This window comes from Herpailurus yagouaroundi, unplaced genomic scaffold, assembly GCF_014898765.1.
Source record: "Herpailurus yagouaroundi ecotype Mexico unplaced genomic scaffold, PumYag 67569, whole genome shotgun sequence".
Lineage (NCBI taxonomy): Eukaryota > Metazoa > Chordata > Mammalia > Carnivora > Felidae > Herpailurus > Herpailurus yagouaroundi.
The window spans coordinates 2,045,310-2,068,950 of record NW_024420375.1 but is presented as its reverse complement, the minus strand read 5'-3'; the positions used below and the strand labels follow the sequence as shown (position 1 = coordinate 2,068,950).

Sequence of the window (23,641 nt, the reverse complement as noted above, 5' to 3'; positions counted from 1 at the left end):
AAGAGGCAGACAAACCATAAGAGACTCTTAAATAGAGCAAACTGAGTGTTGCTAGAGGGGAGGTGGGTGGGGATATGGGCTAAATGAGTGATGGGCATTAAGGAGGGCACTTGTTAGGATGAGCACTGGGCATTATATATAAGTGATGAATCACTGGGCTCTACTTCTGAAACCAATACTACACTGTATGTTAAGTAACTTGAATTTAAACAAATAAATTTTTAAAAATAACAAAAATATGAAGATCAGTATTATGAGACACAGAAGATTTTAGAGCAAAGAAAACTACCAGAGACAGACAGTGACATCACAAAATGACAAAATGATGGATACACTAAGAAGACATAGCAATCCTAAATGTGTATGCACCAAACAGCAGAGCTTCAAAATACACTAAATCAAAATTGAATAAAAAAGACAGACAAATCCAAAATTAGAGTTAGGGGCTTTAACACCCCATTCAGGGCAATTGATAGAGCTAATAGACAGAAAATTAGCAAACATAAAGAACAACTGAACACTACAATCACCCAAGAAAGTCTGATTTACATTTATATAACACTCCCTCAATAATAGCAGAATATACTTTTTTTCCAAGCATCTATGAAACATTCACCATGAGAGTTAATTACATTTTGGGTCAAAAAACAAACTTCAACAAATTTAGAAACATCAAAAGAATGCAGAATGTGTTCTCAGAGTAAAAAGGAATCAGACTAGAAATCAGTAACATAGAAAGTAAGGAAAATCTACAAACAATTGAAAATTTCAAAAGCACACTTCAAACAACCTGTGAATCAGAGAAGTCTCAAAGGAAACAAAAAATACACAGAACTTAATGAAAATAAAAATACAACATATCAAAATTTATGGATGTAGTATTACAGCTGTTTTAGAATTTGTCTAGCAGGTTTTCCGGTTTTTATCGGAAGACCCCTCCACAAAAAAAAAAAAAAAAAAAAAAGAAAAAAAAATTATGGATGCAACTAAAGCAGTGCTGACAGGGAAATTTATAGCACTAGAGGCTTACATTTAGAAAAGGGGAAAGGTCTCAAAGAAATAATTGAAATTTCCATTTCAGGAAACCAAAAACACAAAGCAAAATATAACCAAAATAATCAGGAGGAACAAGTTAATACAGATAAGAGAAGAAATAAATGAAATTTAAAACAGGAAGACAAAAAGAAAATCAATGAAATAAAAATCTGGTTCTTTGGGGAAAAAAAATCAATAACATTGATAAACCTCTAACAAGACTGACAAAAGTCAAAAGTAGAATGGACAAAAATCACTAATATAAGGAATAAAACAGGGGATCACTATAGATCTTGTAGCCATTAAATGGATAAGTTTCCTGAAGTAGGCATACTTTTCCTTATTCCTCTTGCTACATAAAACAAAAGATCCTGCACATTAATTATAATAAAATAAACATAAGACTTGGAAAGGTGGAGAGAAGAAGACAGACAAACTGTTTAGAAAACTTGGAACCCAAGGAATGACAGAATGATAAATTTTCCAGGTTTTCTTTGTGATTCATATACCCCAGACGTGGAACTGAACATGCCAGCAGCCCTGAAATACCAACAGGAGCAGAAAAAGAAAAACCTTAACAAAATCCTCTTTGACCTAAAGGCCCAGATAAGGAATGATCTGGCATGAGAGAAAGCTTTTAGACAATAACTTTTCTATTCCAGCAACACTGCAGAAAGACACCTGTGGCTCCATCCCAACCATTCCAGCAAAGGATGAATGGGAACCCTAAAATTCCACTCTCATGAAGTTATAACAAGGTGCCCCCATACCCTGCTCATGTGGGGTCAGAGAAAGTGAAATAAGGAGCTGGGACGTTCATCCCCATGAGTAAGTAACTAGACTACCCCACTTGCAATGTCAGAAGAGGCTGACACATATGGTAAGTTGGAACTCCCACCCTTACCCAACAATAATGAGGAATCTCTTCTCCCTCAGATGTCAAAGAAGAACAAGTGTGGAACCTGCATTTCAATCTCTACCTGGAAACAATGAGGTGGACAACCCCTCTACCACCTGACAGAGCAGTGTCACAAAAATCCATTTAAAGCAGAAGGTTTAAATAAGATCCAGAGCCTTAAAACAAAATGTAAAATGTTGAGGGTTTGATAAAAAAAAACATTTGTCATACCAAGAGCCAAGAATATCTCAAACTGAATGAAAAAAGATAATACATAAAAACCTACAGTGAGATAATAAAGATGACAGGATTCTATGACTAAGATTTTTAAAGTAGCTATCACAAGAATGCTTCAATGAGTAATTATGAACACTCTTGAAATAGGTAAAAAAAAAAAAAATTAAAGCCTCACATAGAAATAGAAAGTCTTGGCAAAGAAATGGAAGATATAAAGAGGAACCAAATGGAAAGATTAGAATTGAAAAATAACTGAAATGAAAAGCTTAGCTCATGGGATCAATAACAGTCACATGAAGTTAAACTTCTAAAACCAAAGACAAAAAGAAAACCTTCTTAGCTAGAGAAAAGTGAAACTTTACCTTTTAGAGAAAAAACAACTCAAATGGCAGTGAATTTCTTGTAAGAAGCCAGGAAGAAAGAAGGAAGTGGCACATTTTTCAAGTGCTGAAAGAAAAGAACTTTCAAACACTGAATCCTATACTCAGTGAAAATATTATTCAGGAATTAAAGGGAAATCAAGACATCTCAGATGAAGGCAAACTAACAAAATTTGTGACCAGCAGACCTAACCTAAAATAATGGCTACAGGAAGTTCTGAAAGAGAAAGGAAATGATAAAGGAAGGAATCTTGGACTATCAGGAAGAAAGAACAAAAGAAGAGCAAAAATAAGGTAAATACAATAGACTTTCTTCTCTTGACTTTCTGAGTTGCGTGTGACAATTAAATCAAGTTATAACACTGTCTTTCTTATGTGTTTCACAATATATGTGGAGTAATATTTAAGACAATTATATCATAAATGGAGGAAGGGGAGAGTAAAGGGACTTAAAGACAGGTAAGTTTTGGGGCACCTGGGTGGCGCAGTCGGTTAAGCGTCCGACTTCAGCCAGGTCACAATCTCGCGGTCCGCGAGCTCGAGCCCCGCGTCGGGCTCTGGCCTGATGGCTCAGAGCCTGGAGCCTGTTTCCGATTCTGTGTCTCCCTCTCTCTCTGCCCCTCCCCCGTTCATGCTCTGTCTCTCTCTGTCCCAAAAATAAATAAACGTTGAAAAAAAAAATTAAAAAAAAAAAAAAGACAGGTAAGTTTTCTACAGTTTACTCGAAGTGGTAAAATGTCAATACCAGTAAACTGGTAAGTTATGTATACACAATGTAATACCAAGAGCGATCACTAAGCAACACAAAGAGATACATTCAAAAGCACTACTAAAACGAAATTCTGCAAACGGTTCAAGTAACTCACAGGAAAGCAGGAAAAGAAAACAAACAAAACAGAGAATAAAGAAAATGGAAAAAAATTTGGCAGATTAAAGCCCTAATCTATCAGTAATTAGCTCAAATGTAAATGGTCTAAATACCATTTCTTCTTTCTGATCAGTATGCAAAGCACTTCCAGTACTATGTTCAGTAAGAATGATGACAAGATATACTCCTGCATTGTTTCAATCTTAGAAAGAAAGCATTCAGTTTTTGACTGTAAAGTATGATCTTGGCTGTAGTGTGTGTGTGTGTATACATAGTGTATATATGTATGTATATATATATACATAGTGTATGAGGCAGTTCCTCTCTATTCCTAGTTTGTTGAGGGTTTGAATCATGAATGGGTGTTGGATTCTGTCAAGAGCTTTTTCAGCATTAATTGATATGATCATATAATTTTCCTCCTCTAGCCTATTGATATGTGAGGCTGAATTTATTAATTTCTTGCATAAAGCCTGGAATAAATCCCACTTAGTCATGATATATAATTGTTTTATATATTTTGGCATATGATTTGCTAGTATTTTGTTGAGGATTTTTACATTTAATTTGATGAGAGATATTGGCCCCTAGTTTTCCTTTTTAGTGCTGTTTTGTCTGATTTTGGTATCAGGGTATAGTGCTCTCATAAAATAATAGGGAAGTGTTCCCTCACCTTCTACTTTCTGGAACAGATTGTGTAAAATTGGTTCTAGTTCTTAAAATATTTGGTAGAGTTATTCAGTGAAACCATCTGGGCTTGGAGATTCCTTTTTAGGGAGATTTTAATTACATGTGAGCTCTATATATGTTGTAACTTGATTTGACACTTCCTCTTAGACCCATGGATTATTCTGAGGCATGTTATTTAATTTCTAAGTGATTAGAGATTTTCCTGTTGTGTTTCTCTTATTAATCCCATGATTATCAGAGAACATACTCTATTATTACAATTCTCACATTTGATGAGGTTTGTTATACAGCCAAGGATATGTTTTACCTTGATAAATGTTCCATGGTGCTTAAAAGAAATGTTTAGTTTGGTGTTGTTGGGAGTAGTGTTCTATATATATTAATTAGATTTCGTGGGTTCATTGTGTTGTTCAGTTCTTCTCTATCTTTGTTAGTTTTCTGTCCAGTAGTTCTATCAATTGTTTCAAGTTGTTGAAGTCCAAATTATATTTGTGGATTTACCTATTTCTGTTTTGTTTCATGTATTTTGAGGCTTTGCTGTTTGGTGTGTACACATTTAGGATGTTGCATTATCCTGATGGATTGATCATTTTATTATATGATCCCTTTTTTTCTCTAGTCATTTTCTTTGCTTGGAATTACATTTTATCTTATATTCATATAACAGCTCATGCTTTTTTCCATTAATTTTTGCATGATATATCTTTTTCTATTTTTACTTTCAATGTACGTATTTGGTTGTATTCAAAATGAATTTTTTGTAGACAACATGTAGTTGCGTGATATTTTATCACTCATTCTACTAATCTCTGTCTTTTAATTGGTATATTTAGATCATTTACATTTAATGTAATTATTGATCTGTTAGCACTTACATCTGCCATTTTATATTTTGTTTCCTATTTGTTTCCTTTGTTTAATTCCTTTTTTCTCTTTCCTACCTTCTTGTGGGCCATTTGAAAATCTTCTAAGGATTGCATCTTTATTTATAATGTTTTTGAGTATTCCACTCAGTATAGTTTTCTTCGTGGTTGCTCTAGGTATTATGATACATACGTAACTTATTACAGTCTACTGCTATTGATGATTTAGTACTTCAAATACAGCACAGGAGCCTTCCTCTCATTTAGGTCCATTTATACTCTGCATTTTATTTCTTTTGTTAAGAGCTCTAAGGAGATGCAATTCACACATACCATTCATCCATTAACATGTACAATTCAATGGTTTTTAGAGATGTGGAAACCTCACCACAATTCATTTTAGAACATTTTCATCATCCCCAAAAGAAACCACATACCCCTTAGCAGTCACTCTTCATTTCTGTCCATCTCCCTCCACCCCAAGGATTTACTTTCTGTCTCTATGGATTTGGCTATTCTGGGCATTTCATATAAATGGAATCATAGAATATGTTACTGCCTTCTTTCACTTAGCATAATGTTTTCAAGATTCATCCATGTCATACCACACATCAATATTATTGCCAAATAGTGTTCCATTGTATGAATATGCCACATTTTATTTATCCATCCACCAGTTGATGGATATTTGGGCTGTTTCCAGTTTTCGGCTATTATAAATAATGGTGCTATGAACATTTATGTACAAGAATTTGAATATCTGTTTCAATTATTCGATTATACTTGGGAATGTGTATTGGGTCATATGGTAATGGATCATATATTTGGCATTTTGAGGAACTGCCAGACTGTTTTTTCCAAAAGAGTTAGTTGCATCACATTCCCACCAGCAGTTTATGATAGTTCCAATTTCTCCAAGTCCTTGCCAACTCTTGTTATATTATCTTTTTATTATAGCCACCCTAGTGGGTACAAAGTTTTATCTCACTATTGTTCTGAGTTACATTTCCCTAATGGCTAATGATGTTGAGAATCCTCCCCACTTTTTCAATATATATGTCTTAACTGCCTTAAGCATTTCCTTTACAAACATTGGGCCACATCAGATGGTGTTATAATTTTTGCTTCAACCATCAGAAATGATTTAAGAAACTCATGACAACTAGCATAGTCTATTGTATTTACCCCTATTTTCACCACTAAGGTGTATTTCTTTCTTTTCTGAAGTTCTGAGCCTTATTCTGTTATCATTTCTGTTTATAGAACTTCTTTTAGCCAATGTTTAAGTGTAGTTTTGCTAGCAAAAAAAGATACTCTTATTCCTCTAAAAATTCCTTTAGGTGCACCTGTGGCTCAGTTGGTTGAGTGCCCAACTCCGGCTCAGATCATGATCTTGTGGTTTGTGAGTTTGAGCCCTGCATCGGGCTCTGTGCTGACAACTCAGAGCCTAGAGCCTGCTTTGGATTCTGTGTGTGTCTCTCTCTCTTTCTGCCCTCCTCTGCTCATGCTCTCTCTCTCTCTCAAAAATAAATAAACATTTAAAAAATTCCTTTATTTCCCCTTAATTCCCAAAGGGGTTTTTCTTGATGTAGATCTGTGGTTGACAGTTTTCTTTCAGCATTTGAAAAATGTGCCATTTCCTTCTGGTCTCTCTGATTTTAAATACGAAATGTGTTGTTAGTCTAACTGGTGTTCCCTTAGAAGTAATGCATCATTTTTTCCTGGCTGATCTGAAAATTTTAAAAATATCTTTAGTTTTCATAAGTTTATTATGATGTGTCTTAGCATGGATTTGTTTGGGTTTATTATATTTGGGTTTCACTTATCGCCTTGAATATGTATTTTGCCAAATTTGAGGTTTTCAGAGTTTCTTACATTTAAAATTTCTTTAAAATTTAATTGTGATTAAAATACACATAAAATTTACCATCTTAACTATTTTTAAGTGTGAGTTCATTAGTGTTAATTATCTCCACATTGTTGTACACTCAGTCTCCAAAGCTCTTTTAACCTTGCAAAACTAAAACTCTACGTCCATGAAACAATGCTTCATTCCCCTCTACCTCCCACCCCTAGCAGTAATCATCTTATTCTTTCTATGTATTTGACTACTCTGGGTACCTCATATAAGTGGAATCATATAGTATTTGTCTTTTTGTGACTGGCTTATTTCACTTAGTATAATATCCTTAAGATTTATCCATGTTTTAGCATGTCAGAATTTCTATCCTTTTTAAGTCAGCCATTATTTCTTCAAGTACTTCTTTTTCTCTCCTTTCCTTTTGGACACTGATGATATGAATACTGGATCTTTTGTTGTCATCCCAGATTCTCTGAGGCTTTGTTCATTTTTTCTAGTCTAGTTTCTCTTTGCTGTTCAGGCTGAGTAAATTCTACTGCTCTGACCTAAAGTTCACTGATTCTATCTTCTGTTATTGAGCCCATTCTACTATTGAGCCCATTCACTGAGTTTAAGTTATTGTATTTTTTGTCCTATAATTTTGATTTGCTTCTTTTAAAAAATAATTTCTATTTCTTTGCTGAGATTTTGTATGTTGTTTCCAAAAAATTTGTAATTACTTGTTGGATCATTTTTATTATTGATGCTTTATAATCCTTGTCAGATAAAATCTGATTCAACTGAGTGTTGGTGTCTGTTCTCACTCACGAGTTATATATTTCTTTAAACTGGAGGTTTTTGGACACTGTCTTACTAGACTTAAGATTACATTTTTAAAGGAGGGAGTCCTTGTGGTGAGGTATAATGTAAGGGTTGAGTATGTGTATATGTTCCTGCTGCATCTCACTGATGTGACCCTGACAAAAATGGGGCACTGACTCTTACTTCCTAGTTGCAAATGGGGAGTGGAAGTTCAGCTACCCCTCTGGCTCTGCTGGCACTATCCCAGTGAAAGTGGGGCACTGATCTGTAAAGCTTCTGTTATCTTTTTTTCTGGCTTTTGTTATCTTTGAATAGAAGTATAAGCTCAGCTCCCTGTGAGCCCTGCTGACTGACACCAGGGGAAAGGAAAGAAAAGTACCAACTAGCTCTACCTTTTACCACCTTGTTAATTTAAGACTGGATGCTGACTGGGGGTAAAGGTTCAGCTCTCCATTGGGCCCCATTGAAATGGGGGTGGGATGGGGATAGGGGTGCTGACTAGCTCTGCTTTGTATTGCCCTTTTCAGTCTCATTGCTGCCAGATGGATGTGCAAGTGCAGATTCCCACTGGGCATCCCTGACACCAGGGTTGGGGGAAAAGTGGAATGCTTACTAGCCTTGATATGCATCCCTTTGTTCAGTCTTTTTGATGTGGAGGTGGTGGAAGCTCAGCCTCCTCATCGGGCCTCAGTGACATGGAGATGGTGATGAAGTCCAGTGGTGACTAGCTTCACTTTGCACCAAGTTGTTAACTCTTTTTGCTTCTGGGTGTGAGTGAGGCAGCTTAGCTTGCCAGTGGACTGGGCTGACAATACTCTGGAAGGAGAATAGGAGTACCATTGCTTCTGCCGAATAGGGGATTAGAAAGACTGCCTGTCCAGTTCTGCCAGCACCACCTCAGCAGTGGGAATAGGAGCATGATGCCTGCTTATTTGTGTGGAAGGAGTGGAGTGAAAGATTACTTCCTACTAGGCTCCATTGAAACTGGGGGACAGTGGGGAGGGCATGATTTTTTTTTCTGTTGTTGTTTGGCTAGAATAGAACAGGCATTTCCAAAAGGTTTTCCATTGTTAGGCAACCCTTTCCTCCTTTCTTTTAGATATGGGTATCAGGCTTTTCTTAGAGATGTTTTTGTCTCTGTCTGTTGGCACTTATGGATTGGAGGCTTCTGTAGTGACCTGTCTGGGATATATAGGAGGCAAAGAGGAAATCCAGGGAGTGTACCACTGTATTGTTCCTCAAGTTCTGAGGCAGTCTGCTTGTTCTTTCCACTTTTCAGAGTTTTGTTTGTCATGTTATATCCAGGGGATTTTAGTGCAAGAGGGAGGAGCTAGAAGGAAATTGCTTGATCTTTGAAGAAACATAAGTCCTTCTATTTTCTTTTTAAGAAAAAAAAAATCAGCAAAGCACACAACACCCTCAAAAATTTATTTTTTTGACATCTAAGGGGATTTCTGAACAGTAGTAATGATTTAAGGAATAAACCATAGTGAAAGAATGTCTAGGAAAACTTTAAGAGATGGAGATTTACCAGGTTTATGAAAAGCACTGTAAAATACCTTTCCTAATTTCAGTGGAAATTTGTGGAATGTTAAGTGATCACTCTTGGTGTGGCCCAAGTTCTCTTCCTATACAATGCTCCTTTGTGGGTTTCTAAAGGTTTTGTTTTTTGGGGGAAAGATGTAAGTGGCAGGGAAACTTTGGTTCCTTCTGTATAAAACAAGATTTGACATTCACAGTTACTGTTAAGTAAAGGTAAGACTGGTGAAAGGTTATTCTGGAGGGTTGTAATAGCAGCTGCTTTAAGCCTCAAAAGCAATAACAGGAAAATTTCCCCATACACACATTCTCAACTCAAAGTAATAGTAAGTTTTACTTGTTGGGATTCTTGGTATAAAGTATATAATTTCAAATTCAACATTTCAGAAAAGGCTGATATCTTTACTTTACAACCCCTGTCTTACATGCTATTTTCTGGTCCTTAAACTCTCCTTTACCCCTCAAATCAGTATGCTTCAGGTATTGCTGCATTACTAGTACCAGACTGATTATAGCACTGAATATCACAAGGAAAAAGCAAGTGTTTGACCATGCTAAGTCACTAGGAAGCAGCGTACTTCAAAGAACTTTCGAATCAAAAATACCTTGGATTGATTATTGAATATGCCACTAACCAGTTGTGTGGCTTCGGGTAAATTACTTAATGTTTGAGCCACAGTTTGCTCATCTGTAAAATGAGAACAATAATGTTGACTTTATAAGATTATTATGAGAATTCAATGACATAAAGTACATAAAGTAAGGACCCATATTTTGTGCTCAACAACTCCAAAAAAGCTTCTAAAGAAGATGACTAGCCTCTGACAATTATGTCTGTATTCATGTGATATTTCTCCCACTTGACCATGTAATTAATGACTATTTCCTGCTTCTCCCATACCTTAAATCCAATCTCTGTACTTATGCATGTTACAGCTTATGGGACAAAGAGCCCATCATTCATTTGGAAAAGAAAAAGATTGATATGCTCATTTTTTCTGATATTTATAATTAGTTAGCCCATCCCTAAAAAGAATGGGCTTCTTCAGAATAGAAGCCCAAGATGCTCAAAAAAAGGAAAAAACAACATTAAAAAAAATTTCTGCCATGCAACATAAATATTTCTTGATCAATTCTCTTATATTTTATAGTCCAGGTTGGTTTCCACAGTACAAGATTGATTTTTGGTGTATAAATGGGGAAATTGAACCTAAATGTTGAGTTTTAATGGTGTATTAATGATACTGCATACCAAGGTCCTATCCCACCAACCTAAAAAGATCTAGTGATAAAGAGAGATGAACATCACCAAGACAGTAGTTTGGGGGTGGGTCTAGGTTTTGCGGCTTTACTAAGATTCTAAACTTTCATTCAAAAATTCACTTTCTTCTGACGTATGGAGTGTTGAATCACTATATTGTACACCTGAAACTAGTATCACACTGTAAGTTAACAAACTGGAATTTAAATGAAAACATACAAAAAAAAGCCACTTTTAGCTTTTTCCACCTAGAGACACTAAAGCAAGTTGGTGCCCTGCAACCCCAGTGGAATGCTTATGGCTAGAAAAAGTTTCTATCCAAAAAATCTCTAAAAAAAAAAAAACAAAAAACAAAAAACAAACCCAGTGTGTCCAAGACTCGGGCAAGAGCAGATCAACATGAATACTTTAGGGTTAAGATTAGGTCTGGAAGCATCAAAAGGCAAAATGAACACCTGCCAAGAGGGGCAAACTAAGACAACGAACACTTTATTTTTGTTCTTTTTTTTTAACCACTTGTACCCTCTGCTCAAATTACATCACATTTCTGAGGTTGATGTTATATTTGTATGTAAAATGAGAATAACCTTCATTTAATGTGCAGGGATAATGCGAGGATTAGAATGCCTAGCACAATGCCCAGAACCTAGTAGGAATACAATAGATGAAAGCTAATTTTATTTTATTTTATTTTATTTTTTTCAACGTTTATTTATTTTTGGGACAGAGAGAGACAGAGCATGAACAGGGGAGGGGCAGAGAGAGAGGGAGACACAGAATCGGAAACAGGCTCCAGGCTCTGAGCCATCAGCCCAGAGCCCGACGCGGGGCTCGAACTCACGGAGCGCGAGATCGTGACCTGGCTGAAGCCAGACGCTTAACGGACTGCGCCACCCAGGCGCCCCTGAAAGCTAATTTTAGAATTGAGCCTGAGGTCTATATCACAGCACATGGCTTATTTAGTCCATAATAAATGAACTAGATATGTTAAATAGTTTTATTAAATAATTTAAACATTTATTTATTTTTGGGACAGAGAGAGACAGAGCATGAACGGGCGAGGGGCAGAGAGAGAGGGAGACACAGAATCGGAAACAGGCTCCAGGCTCCGAGCCATCAGCCCAGAGCCTGACGCGGGGCTCGAACTCCCGGACCGCGAGATCGTGACCTGGCTGAAGACGGACGCTTAACCGACTGCGCCACCCAGGCGCCCCTAAATAATTTCAAATCTGCCTAAAATGAACATAATTCATGGCTGAAAGAATCCTAGAGGTCATCTAAGGTTTTTGATTTAAATGTGTAAGTGTTTTGTTCTGGCAGAAATTTAATCTCATGTGGTCATCAGCTCAAATTCTTTTGCTGAGGTATTCTGTAACTAAGTTATTCAGAAAAAACATGTGTTATTAGAGCCAAACAGCTAACATCATAGTTAAGTGTAAAAGAATATTTTTATAGTAGGCAAAATCTAATCAATTAAGAACAGGTATATTGGTTATATGTTAAAGCACAGATATATCAATATGACTATAATCTCACTCCATGTCTGCAAACTGAAAGATAGGAAGAAATAGTCCTTACAAAAGGGTGAGAGAGAGGAAATAACTGACTTCTTGTTTCCTAGTTTAGACCACTCAGTTCTGCAAGGAAAGTAATGTAGCAAAGGTAGACTACCATTGTCAAAGAAGCTATGGAGATCAGACAGCACAGACATTTGAGATGTGACCAAATATCAAATCACAAGGGGAGCAGAAAACATACCTTGGATTTTACTTTTATTTTTCTGGATTTTCTAAGCTACGGACACCTGAAATCATAGAAAAATCAGAGCCACTTGAGTTGTGACTGAACGTAAATCACATGGGGAGTGGAAAACATACCCTGGATTTTTCTTTTCTAAGTTAAAACAGAAGCAATAAAAACAATGAAGAACACAAGGGATGAAAGAAAAAATAGAGTGGACTTCATCAATATTAAAAACTTGTGTGCTACAAATGATACCAATGAGAAAGTAAAAAGACTACCCACAGAATGGGAGAAAATATTTACAAATCATATATCTTATGAGAATTAAATCTACAATATATATAGAACTCAATAAAAAATAATCCACTTGGAAAATGGGCAAAAGATCTGAATAGACATTTCTCCAAAGGTGATATGCAAATAGCTAATAAGTACATGAAAAGATGCTCAACATCATTAGTCATTACGGAAATATAAAGCAAAACAACAATGAGAGACCACTTCACACCCACTAGATGGCTATAATAAAAAAAAAAACAGATAGTAATAAGTGTTGGTGAGAATGTGGAGAAATTGGAATCCTCATACACTACTAGTGGGATTGTAAAATGGTACAGCTACTTTGGAAAACATTTCTGAAAAAAAAAAAAAAAAGAAAACATTTCTGGAAGTTCCTCAAAAGGTAGAACAGAGAGTTACTATTTGACCCTGAAATTCTACTCCTGGGTATATACTTAAGAGAGATAAAAATATATTTTCATTAAAATGTGTACATGGAAGTTCACAGCAGTATTACTCATAATAGCCCAAAGTGGAAACAACTCAAGTGTCCATCAACTGATGAATGGATAAAATATGGTATATCCCTAAAATATTATTCATCCCTAAAAAGAATGAAGTACTGATACATACTTCAACATATATGAACCTTGACAACATAATGTATGTTGTCAACAAATATTGTATGATTCTATTTATATAAGGTACTTAGAATAGGCAAAGTCACAGAGACAGAAAATAGAAGAGCAGTTACCAGGAGCTGGTGGGAGTGGGAAAAGGGGAGTTATAGTTTAATGGATGGAGAGTTTGTTTCTCTTTGGGAGGATGAAGAAATTTTGGAAATGGAAAGTAGTGATGGTTGCAAAACATTGTGAATGTACTTCATGTCACTGAATTGTATCCTTGAAAATGGTTAAATGGTAAATTTTATGTTATATATATTTTATCATGATAAAAAAAAGAAGTATTGATACATGCTACAAAATGGAGGAACTTTGAGAATCTTATGCTAAGAGAAAGAAGTCAGACACAAAAGACTATATATTATATGAGTTCATTAACATGAAATGTCCAGAATAGGGACATCTACTGGGACAGAAAATGCATTAGTGGTTGCCTAGGGCTGGGGGAGGGAACGGAGAAGTTAGGAGATGATAGCTAAAGAGTTTCTTTTTGAAGTAAGGAAAATGTTCTAAAACTGATGTTGTTGTTGGTTGTACAACTCTGTGAACAGTCTAATAACTAATGTGTTAAATGGGTGAAGTGTATGCTATGTGAATGATATCTCAATAAATCTGTTTTAAAACAATAATGAGGATTATAACAGTGAATAATTAGTGAGCAATGTATTACTGAGGTGCTTTGGAATTTTGCTGTATGTATACTATTTAATATAATATTTATATTTCTATGTGTAGCTATTTTAATAAAACATTGATTTTAATTTTTAAAAAAAGAGAGAAGTGAGCTAATATCATTTTCTCAAATAAATTACATCTGTCTAAAGGCTGGCTGGCATTTTTACTATACTGACAAAGGCCAAAGTACTTTGTGGCTACATCTGCAAACTACAAAGGAAGCTAACAGGAAATGAATTTTTTCCCTGAATGTTGGAAGTGCAAATGTAATCACATCTGAAGAACCTCATATTTATACGGTGTTTAATTTACAAAGCACTTTCTGATGTATTTATCCTGTTAATATCCTTGTGAGGTGATCAGGATAACTGTTAAGCCATCTACCTCCCATTCCCAAGAAATTAAACATAGGTTTGATTCACCTAAATCCCACAGTTAGTTAGTAGTTGGACTAGATCTGAATTCTAAATCTATTTTCTGCCAACTATTCTGTTTAATCTGTTATTCTGTTCAAAAAATTAAATCACACAGTACTCCATAAAAAAGATACATTTCTACATAGGAAAAGCAAACAAAAATATAAAAAATATATAAATAAGCCATTAATATATAAAACTCTCATATGTTGTCCATTTGTTTCTAATTCCCATTTATCTTTTTGTGACCTCTGGACAAGTTTAGTATGTTATTTGCATTTGCAGCCTTAAAAAAAAGGCATGAATAGCATAAGATAAACCCAGACAAGGTTTAGGGCAAATGGGTTCTAGGTAATAATATTGTTGATAAGTATTTTCTGGATACGTGCATTATATTACTTTAGAATTAGATTTTGACATGGTCTATTACTTCAAGGAACTGTCAATCTTACAGGAGGAGGAGGAGGAGGTAAGACACAAAAACAATATGTGACCAATAAAGAAACAAACTGGAATTGAAGAGAGTTAGGATAGAAGAAAAATGATAATGGACTCGAGGGTAGATAGGATGGCTTTGAACAATGACTTAAAAAGAGTTTCAGAAAAGCCTTGGTTGGAATGCCTCTTTCACGTCAGTCATTCCTCTGTAAAAGGGAGAGGAAAGAGATCCTAATCAGAATAGCAGTAAGAGTGCAGTTTGTATTTATTTTTCTCATGCAGGTCTCAACCTGAGATCATATAGAATGTGAAAAATGAGATCATATACAATATGATATTAAAGTCCATTGTTATGTTTTTAAGAATATAATTGTTGAGTGAATTTGCTTCACTGGACAGACAACAAGGAAAAATGTCAAATTATTTGGTGTTTGTTCCAAGAAATGCATCCAGAATCTTTGACCTTATCAATCAGTAATGTGAACAAAGAAAATAGCTTCTATAATCTCTATGGCACTTGAAAAAAAAAAAAGAAGCTATTCCTCTATTAATGATTTTCATATAGAGCCTCAGGCAATATGGAAAGAACATTTTCAAGACCTGGCACATAATCCAAATCTGACCTTTGTATTCTTTTTTCCCTTTACAGCTATCTCCATTAAACTGTTTCCTAAGAATACAGAGGAAGCTATGACTGAAGACAAATGGATGCATCTTGTTTTCTTCAGATTGTTACACTCCCACCAGAAGCCTGCTTAATACCCAGTGGGAGAAATTATCAGGTACTTTGTTGGAGACCAATAGGTTGAAACAGTGATTCTTAGTTCTGTTTTTATAATAACCCATTGTCTCTCTGATTTCTTCCAGGGATATTAGGAAATTCTTGGAAAATTAATTTCAGCTCACTTTGGATTTTACTATAAATATAGGCCAAATGGCATTTCTTTTGGGGAGGAGAAGAATCTTGGCCAGGGAAAGAAATCCAAATCCAGCTAACGTTAGAGTATTCCCACTCCAGAAGTGGCACAAAAGCAAGCTATGACTTTCCATTACTTCTCTGGTCACAGAGAATGTGAGAAAGGAGATAGATAACTTTGATGTTCAGGTTCTAAAACCTTAAAAGCACACACACCTAGAAAACTACTTAATTGTTAATGGTGGCTATGTCTGGAAACTGAGGTTGTGATGTTACTTTCCTTGTGTTAAATCAAATTTCTCTCATGTTTAACTTTGTTTTAGAAGGGACATGCATTGCTTTCATATTTATTAAAACTTTCAGTTGAGATTTTAGAAGCCAAAAATGAAATAAATTAGAATTACTAAGTCTAAAAAGACAAACTAACTGGCTTCAAGTCTGAAAACAACTGGTTAAAAACATAAAGACCAGTGCTGTAGAATTCTTACACTGCCACAGCCACAATTTTGAGCCACATATGTACTTTTAAATTTTCTATTAGCCATATTAAAAAGTAAAAAAGTGAAATTAATTTTACTTAATATATCCAATTTATTGGATTTTAACTCAATATGTCCAATATATTATAATTTCAACATGTAATCAATGTAAATATGTATTAATAAGATGTTTTACATTGCTTTTTTTTTTTTGGTACCTAAGTCTTTGAAATCTGGTGTGTATTTTACATTTACAGCATATCCTAACTCACATCGGTCTATGTGTAACTCACTTTATTTAGTTAAAAAAAAAAACAACACAATGGAACAATCACCTGGGAACCAATCACTTAAAACAAAACCTAGGACTTTGTAAAAACTTACATCCAATCATGCAGTTCCTTCTCACTCTCACCTCCTATCTCTCCCCCACCCGAGGTAAAATATCCTGAATCTTGTGTTCATCATTCTTTTCATATAATTTTCATATAATTGTATCACATTTATATGTATTCCCAAAAAGCTTTCTTTAAGAAAAAAAACCTTAGCTGTTTGTAACTATATAATGGTTATAATACTGTATTTAATATTTTGGAAATTACTTTTTTCAGTATTCAAATAGGTTTTGCGTAATTATAGGTCCAAGGTGATGTTTCTTTTTAATTTTTAAAAAACGTTTATTTATTTTTGAGAGACAGAAAGAGCACAAGTGGGGGAGGGGTAGAGAGAGAGAGAGAGAGGGAGACACAAAATCTGAAGCAGGCTCCAGGCTCCAAAACAGAGCCTAATGTGGGGCTCAAACTCATGAGCTGTGAGATCATGACCTGAGCCGAAGCCCAATGCTCAACTGACTGAGCCACTCAGGCATCCCATAAGGTGATTTTTGTCTTAAATGCACTTATTACATACATACTATTTTTATTTTTTCCAGTTTTATTGAGATATAATTGACATATAACAGTAGATTAGTTTATGGTGTACAAGGTAATGATTTGATATATGTATATATTATTTTAGAATTTATTAATCTTTAAGATGGCTTCTAGTAGAGTTGGTTAAATACCATACATATTTCTTTCTAATTACAATGTTATATGGTTTTTGCCTAGCAGCTTTTTAAAAAAATTTTTTTTAATGTTTAATAATTTTTGAGAGATGGGGGAGGGGCAGAGAAAGAAGATGACAAAGGATTTGAAGCAGGCTCTACGCTGACAGCAACAAGCCTGATGTGGCACTCAAACTCATGAGCCGTGAGATCATGACCTGAGCTGAAGTCAGATGCTCACCAACTGAGCCACCCAGGTACCCCAACTAGCAGCTTTAATGTATAGTTAATAGCTTACTAACTTGGCACCATAGAAGTGACTCCACAGCAATGAGTTTTCTGGATAACTAAAATTTACTCCAATAATAGCAAACTTTGAAATCTGAACAGAAATCTTTCTAAAATGTTTTGAGACTTCTTTGTCTTGTCATGTCAGATATAGTTGTCTGTTGAGGACTAAGCATCACTATGAAAATTCCCTACTGGACCATCGAGTGACGTGCTCAGTGTCTACTAAGGCATACAGGGAAGTTAGAACCCCTACATGAATGATCCCAAGTGACTTCATTTTTCTTGTTCTGTTTTTAGAATTCTGTCTTTATACTAACTATGCCTTCTTAGGGTATCAGTTTTCTTACATCTAGTAGACCGCTTCTCTCATTAAAAAATTTTTTTTAATGTTTATTTATTTTTGAGAGAGAGACAGAGCACAAGTTGGGGAGAGGCAGAGACAGAGGGGGAGACACAGATTCTGAAACAGCCTCCAGGCTCTGAGCTGTCAGCACAGAGCCTGATGCAGGGCTCGAACGCACACACTGTGGGATCATGACCTGAGATTAAGTCAGTCGCTTAACTGACGGAGCCACCCAGGCACCTTGACCCCTTCTCTCATTTTAATTGGTTGTCAGACAACTAAGCTCATTATATTAGTAAGCAACCTTTATTTTATATACAACACTAAATCAAGATGCTTAGTAAAGTTGGCACTACTCCTCTCTTATAGGTGTAGAGTGAGAGGCCTCATTGGCTTGAGATTTTGTTTCCAGATCATAGGGCTTTCATCTCACCTCCTGTGAGGTGTCCAGGCTGTGTTATGGATGTTTGCGGTTGCTAAATAAAAGACCTCTGAATAATCAGGGTATACTGAGAATAAGTATATTTTATTTACAAAACTTGTATTCTGTATTTTCCTGCAAGATGGACAAAATCAGATGTAACAAACTATCAATAGTAATACCAGTTTGTGATATTCAATTTTTATTCTTTAATTTTTTTTTGAGAGGGAAGGTGCAAATAAGCAAGGAGTGGGGAGAGAGAGAGAGAGAGAGAGAGAGAGAGAGAGAGAGAGAAGCAGGGTTTGTGTTTTTACCTGAAGTGGGGCTCATGTTCACCTGAAGCTGGGCTCAAGCTTACCCAAAGAAGGGCTCAAGCTCACCTGATGTGGGACTCGAACTCACAAGCTGTGAGATCATGACCTGAGCCAAAGTCAGATGCTTAACTAACTGAGCCACCCAGGTGCCCCTCAATTTTTATTCTTTAACTTTTAATTCATTGGAGGGAGAAGCAAAAGAGGTCTCTTAAGCCTTATTTAAACTACAGACTCCACCTTGATCCTAACAGCACTTTACATTTTCTAAGTGCTTTAGTATATATTATCTCTTTTGATCATCACAGTCCTGTGAGATAAGCAGGATAGCTTCTTTTCTCCACTATAAACATGGGTAAGAGACCATGATGTTTGAAAAAAGCATTCTTATCCATTTTATCTATAACCTGACAAATAGATGGATTAGTACTACTCTTATGTTACAGTTGATACTAATAATTACCAATTATTGAGCACCTGTTATCTGCTAGCATTAAATTAGGAATTTTATATTACCTCTAATCTTTATGATATCTTATCAAAGAAAATATCATTATTGTCTTTATATAATGAGAAAACTTATGCTGAGAGAGGTTATGTGACTTGGCCAAGGCCACAAAGCTAAAAGTAGTAGACCTCAGATTTGAAATTAGGTCTCTGTGATTTTAAATTTGAAATCAGGTCTATGTGGCTTTAAATTCTATGCTATTTCTCTGCAACAAGGTGTCTGAGAGAGAAATCAAGGGTCAGAAAGATTGCTTGATAATATCAACTGAGTTTTCTTTCTTGTATATATATTTCAACCATATACTGGCAGCTTTACTGTACTAAATTTGGGCCTTATTTCTGATAGCTTCTGGATTTTGAATACTATGCTAGGGGATGGGGAGAAGAGATTAGATTCAAAATGCTGAACTGAAACTTGAAAACAACCTGAGTTAAAATATTTGTACCACAAATATACTCCTCTCCGTTAAGCAAGTTACAGTGTAAACCTAAGTTTGTAAAGTTTTGGAGATGACTTGTAAAGATAATGCACTATACAAACCAATGACTCTGTGACTCATGAAAGAAGTTTGTCTTTACAGGGCACCTGGGTGGCTCAGTCGGTTATGCATTGGACTTTGGCTCAGGTCATGATCTCATGGTTCATAAGTTCGAACCCCGCGTCCGGCTCGGCTGGCTCTGTGCTGACAGGTTGGAGCCTGGAGCCCGCTTCAGATTCCGTGTCTCCCTCTCTCTCTGACCCTCCCCTGTTCATGCTCTGTCTTTCTCTGTCTCAAAAATAAATAAACATTGAAAAAACAAAAAAAGAAGTTTGTCTTTGCTTTTGAACAAAACAGAGATTTAAATGTGTAACATGAAATATAAAATTTCACTTTTGAAAGCATGCAATTCATACTTTAAAATTTGATCATTTCAATGTAGTTTCTTTTTTTAAATGAATGAAATATATCTGAAATTTGAGGAGAGAATAAAATTGCTGTATTTACAATAGCTGAACACACTGTCAGGAGATACTGTGAAGCTATCATGAGGAACACATTCTTTTTCCATTTCCTTTTTGAGAAGTCATATTTCTAAACACATCAGGATCAAAACATAGCAAATTACCAAGTCAATCTTCTTTCAGCTCTTCTGGCACAATGTAAGATAATGATGTGCTGAATTTCATCTACATGACACTACTAACTTTCCGGCTATAGGCTAGGCCTATGAGTTGTTTTGCTATAGAGAGAAGAGATCTGCACAAAGCCACCTTCTAATTAGTACACTATTTAACAAATAGCATAGGTTGCTTAGAACCCTGGCTTGGCATATGTAGTACCTAAGTGAGGCTAAACCCTCAAGAACTGACCTAAATTACTACAGTACTAGATTCATTAAAGAGGGTATATACTGGAAGCAGTGCTAAAATGCAGCTAAGAAAAAAATAAATAAAATGAAGCTAAGACTCATAAGTCTATATATAGCAAAGCACCCTTGGTACCTAATTATTTCAAAAATAGCTCTCTCTACATTTCTGAACATGTTAATGGCATAGGATCTATGTCTTCTAAATCAGCTTGGAATCCTAAACAAGAAAGAAAGTAGGATGAATCATTGATTTCAAATTATATTGAGGTTCTAAATATATTTTGCTACCTTGCACCAGAGATTACTAAATCGAATATCAGAGAGGGGTACCTGGGTGGCTCAGTCGGTTAAGCATCCGACTTTGGCTCAGGTCATGATCTCGCGGTTCATGAGTTTGAGCCCCACATTGGGCTCTGTGCTGACAGCTCAGAACCTGGAGCCTGCTTTGGATTCTGTGTCTCCCTCTCTCACTCTGCCCCTCCCCCTGCTCATGCTCTCTCTTTCTCTCTCTCTCAAAAATGAATACACTAAAAAAAATTTTTTTTAGAATATCAGGGAAATTAAAACTGCAACAAAAGTTAAAAAAACATTACACATGGCTTATATATCTTGTATTTAGTAGAAAGGAAGAGTTGTGTTGGCCTAGCTAGTATTTCTTTCTCAAGTGAACAGAGGGTAGAAAAGAGACACAGTGAGGTGGGGAAGATGCCAAGATAATTTGGGACTAAAATACCATTTATGAAATGTCTGAGTGGGCATTTGAAAGCTTCTCAGGCAGTTCTGGGATCTTAACACATTTTCTCTGCCCAATTGTTCTGGCTTCCCCCTCAGTCCTTCTTCCAAGCTCCTACATTACATATTGGTTTTTATTTAAGCCATGAGGAGAGCTAAGAGACCTAGGGGGTTTGGTTAGCCTTTGCATTTGCTGTTCCCTTTGTCAGAATTGCACTTTCTACTTTTCTTTATTCAAGTCCTATTCAGGGAGAAGATATTTGCAAATGACATATCAGATAAAGGGTCAGTACCCAAAATCTACAAAGAACTTATCAAACTCAACACCCAAAAAACAAATAATCCAGTGAAGAAATGGGCAACAGACATGAAAAGACACTTCTCCAAAAAAGACATCCAGATGGCCAACCGACACATGAAAAAATGCTCAACGTCGCTCCTCATCAGGGAAATACAAATCAATACCACAATGAGATACCACCTCACACCTGTCAGAATAGCTAACATAAACAACTCAAGCAAAAACAGATGGTGGCAAGAATGCGGAGAAGGAGGATCTCTTTTGCACTGTTGGTGGGAATGCAAGCTGGTGCAGCCACTCTGGAAAACAGCATGGAGGTTCCTCAAAAAACTAAAAATAGAACTACCCTATGACCCAGAAACTGCACTACTAGGCATTTATCCAAGGGATACAGGTATGCTGTTTCGAAGGGACACATGCACCCCCATGTTTATAGCAGCACTATCAACAATAGCCAAAGTATGGAAAGAGCCCAAATGTCCATCGATGGATGAATGCATAAAGAAGATGTGGTATATATATACACAATGGAGTATTACTCAGCAATCAAAAGGAATGAAATCTTGTCATTTGCAACTACGTGGATGGAACTGGAGGGTATTATGCTAAGTGAAATTAGTCAGTCAGAGAAAGACAAAAATCATATGACTTTACTCGTATGAGGACTTTAAGAGACAAAACAGATGAACATAAGGGAAGGGAAACAAAAATAATATAAAAACAGGGAGGGGGACAAAAGAGACTCATAAATATGGAGAACAAACTGAGGGTTGCTGGAGGGGTTGTGGGAGGGGGGATGGGCTAAATGGGTAAGGGGCATTAAGGAATCTACTGGAATCATTGCTTCACTATATACTAACTAATTTGGATGTAAATTTTAAAAAAATAAAAATAAAGTTAAATTAAAAAAAAAGTCCTATTCATCCTCCAAAATTCAATTCAAATTTCATTCCCTCCATCCATTCATGTATGCATGCCTAGTATATGGCAGCCATTGTGTGCTTCTCCTTGGTAATGTATTGCATTGGCCATTCTGTGGCTCCCTCCTGTATGCTTCCACTACAATCTCATACCTCCATATAAGTACTAATCACCTCTGGGAATTATTTACAAGATCCTCTTTTATGAAGACCATGGGCTTCCAGAACTAAGGAACTTTATCTTAATCATTTTTGTATCCCTGCGTGTAATATAGCACTGTGCTTTGCACATAGTAGATGGCTAGTAAATCTCTAGCTATTCATTTATATTTGTTATTTTCTACTGACTCATCTAACTTGACTCTCAATCTTTCTATTCCTATTACTCTACTAAAACTACTCTCATCACTGTTGCCAACAACATCCTTCTTACTGATTTCAGTAGATGGGTGAGGCACACTTTTCCATTGGCTTTACTAAGTTGGATAATTGTAAGCTAGAGCTGCTAGCCATCTTTCCCATTTTATAGGGAGAACCTGCCTGAAGAATGAGGTGAATACAAAGGAAAGCAGAGCTGAGAGAGTACTGGTGAGATCACATGAGCTCCAAGGTTCAGCCATATCTTAAGCCAGCTTCATCAAGGACTTTACAGTTAAATAAACCTATAAATCCCATGTCCTCTTCTTTTTATTATTATTATTTTTAAAAATTTACACCCGGGGCGCCTGGGTGGCGCAGTCGGTTAAGCGTCCGACTTCAGCCAGGTCACGATCTCGCGGTCCGTGAGTTCGAGCCCCGCATCGGGCTCTGGGCTGATGGCTCAGAGCCTGGAGCCTGTTTCCGATTCTGTGTCTCCCTCTCTCTCTGCCCCTCCCCCGTTCATGCTCTGTCTCTCTCTGTCCCAAAAATAAATAAACGTTGAAAAAAAAAATTTAAAAAAAAATTTACACCCAAGTTAGTTAACATATAATGTAATAATGATTTCAGGAGCAGAATTTAGTGATTCATCCCAACAAGTGTTCTCCTTAATGCCCCTTGCCCATTTAGCCCCCACTCACACAAAACCACTCCAGCAACCCTCAGTTTGTCCTCTGTATTTAAGAGTCTCTTATGGTTTGTTTCCCTCTCTGTTTTTATATTATTTTTGCTTCCCTTCCTCTATGTTCATCTGTTTTGTGTCTTTTTTTTTTTTTAACATTTATTCATATTGAGAGACAGAGACAGAACGCAAGCAGGGGAGGGGCAAAGAGAGAAGGAGACACAGAATCCAAAGGAGGCTCCAGGCTCTGAACTGTAAGTCCAGAGAACCATGTGGAGCTTGAACCCGCAAACCATGAGATCATGACTTGAGTGGAGGT

At 36.1% G+C, this 23,641-nt stretch overlaps 1 protein-coding gene and 1 non-coding gene across 6 annotated transcripts in view; one reads left to right on the top strand and one right to left on the bottom strand.

The window, feature by feature from the left end:
• The window catches only part of EDA (ectodysplasin A), a 445,999-nt gene that overhangs the window by 85,128 nt on the left and 337,230 nt on the right, over positions 1–23,641 (bottom strand). The gene's annotated exons all lie outside the window — the stretch shown is intronic.
• Positions 877–938, top strand: LOC121025306 (U7 small nuclear RNA). The gene has a single exon (XR_005788008.1). It is a non-coding gene; the product is annotated as a U7 small nuclear RNA (small nuclear RNA).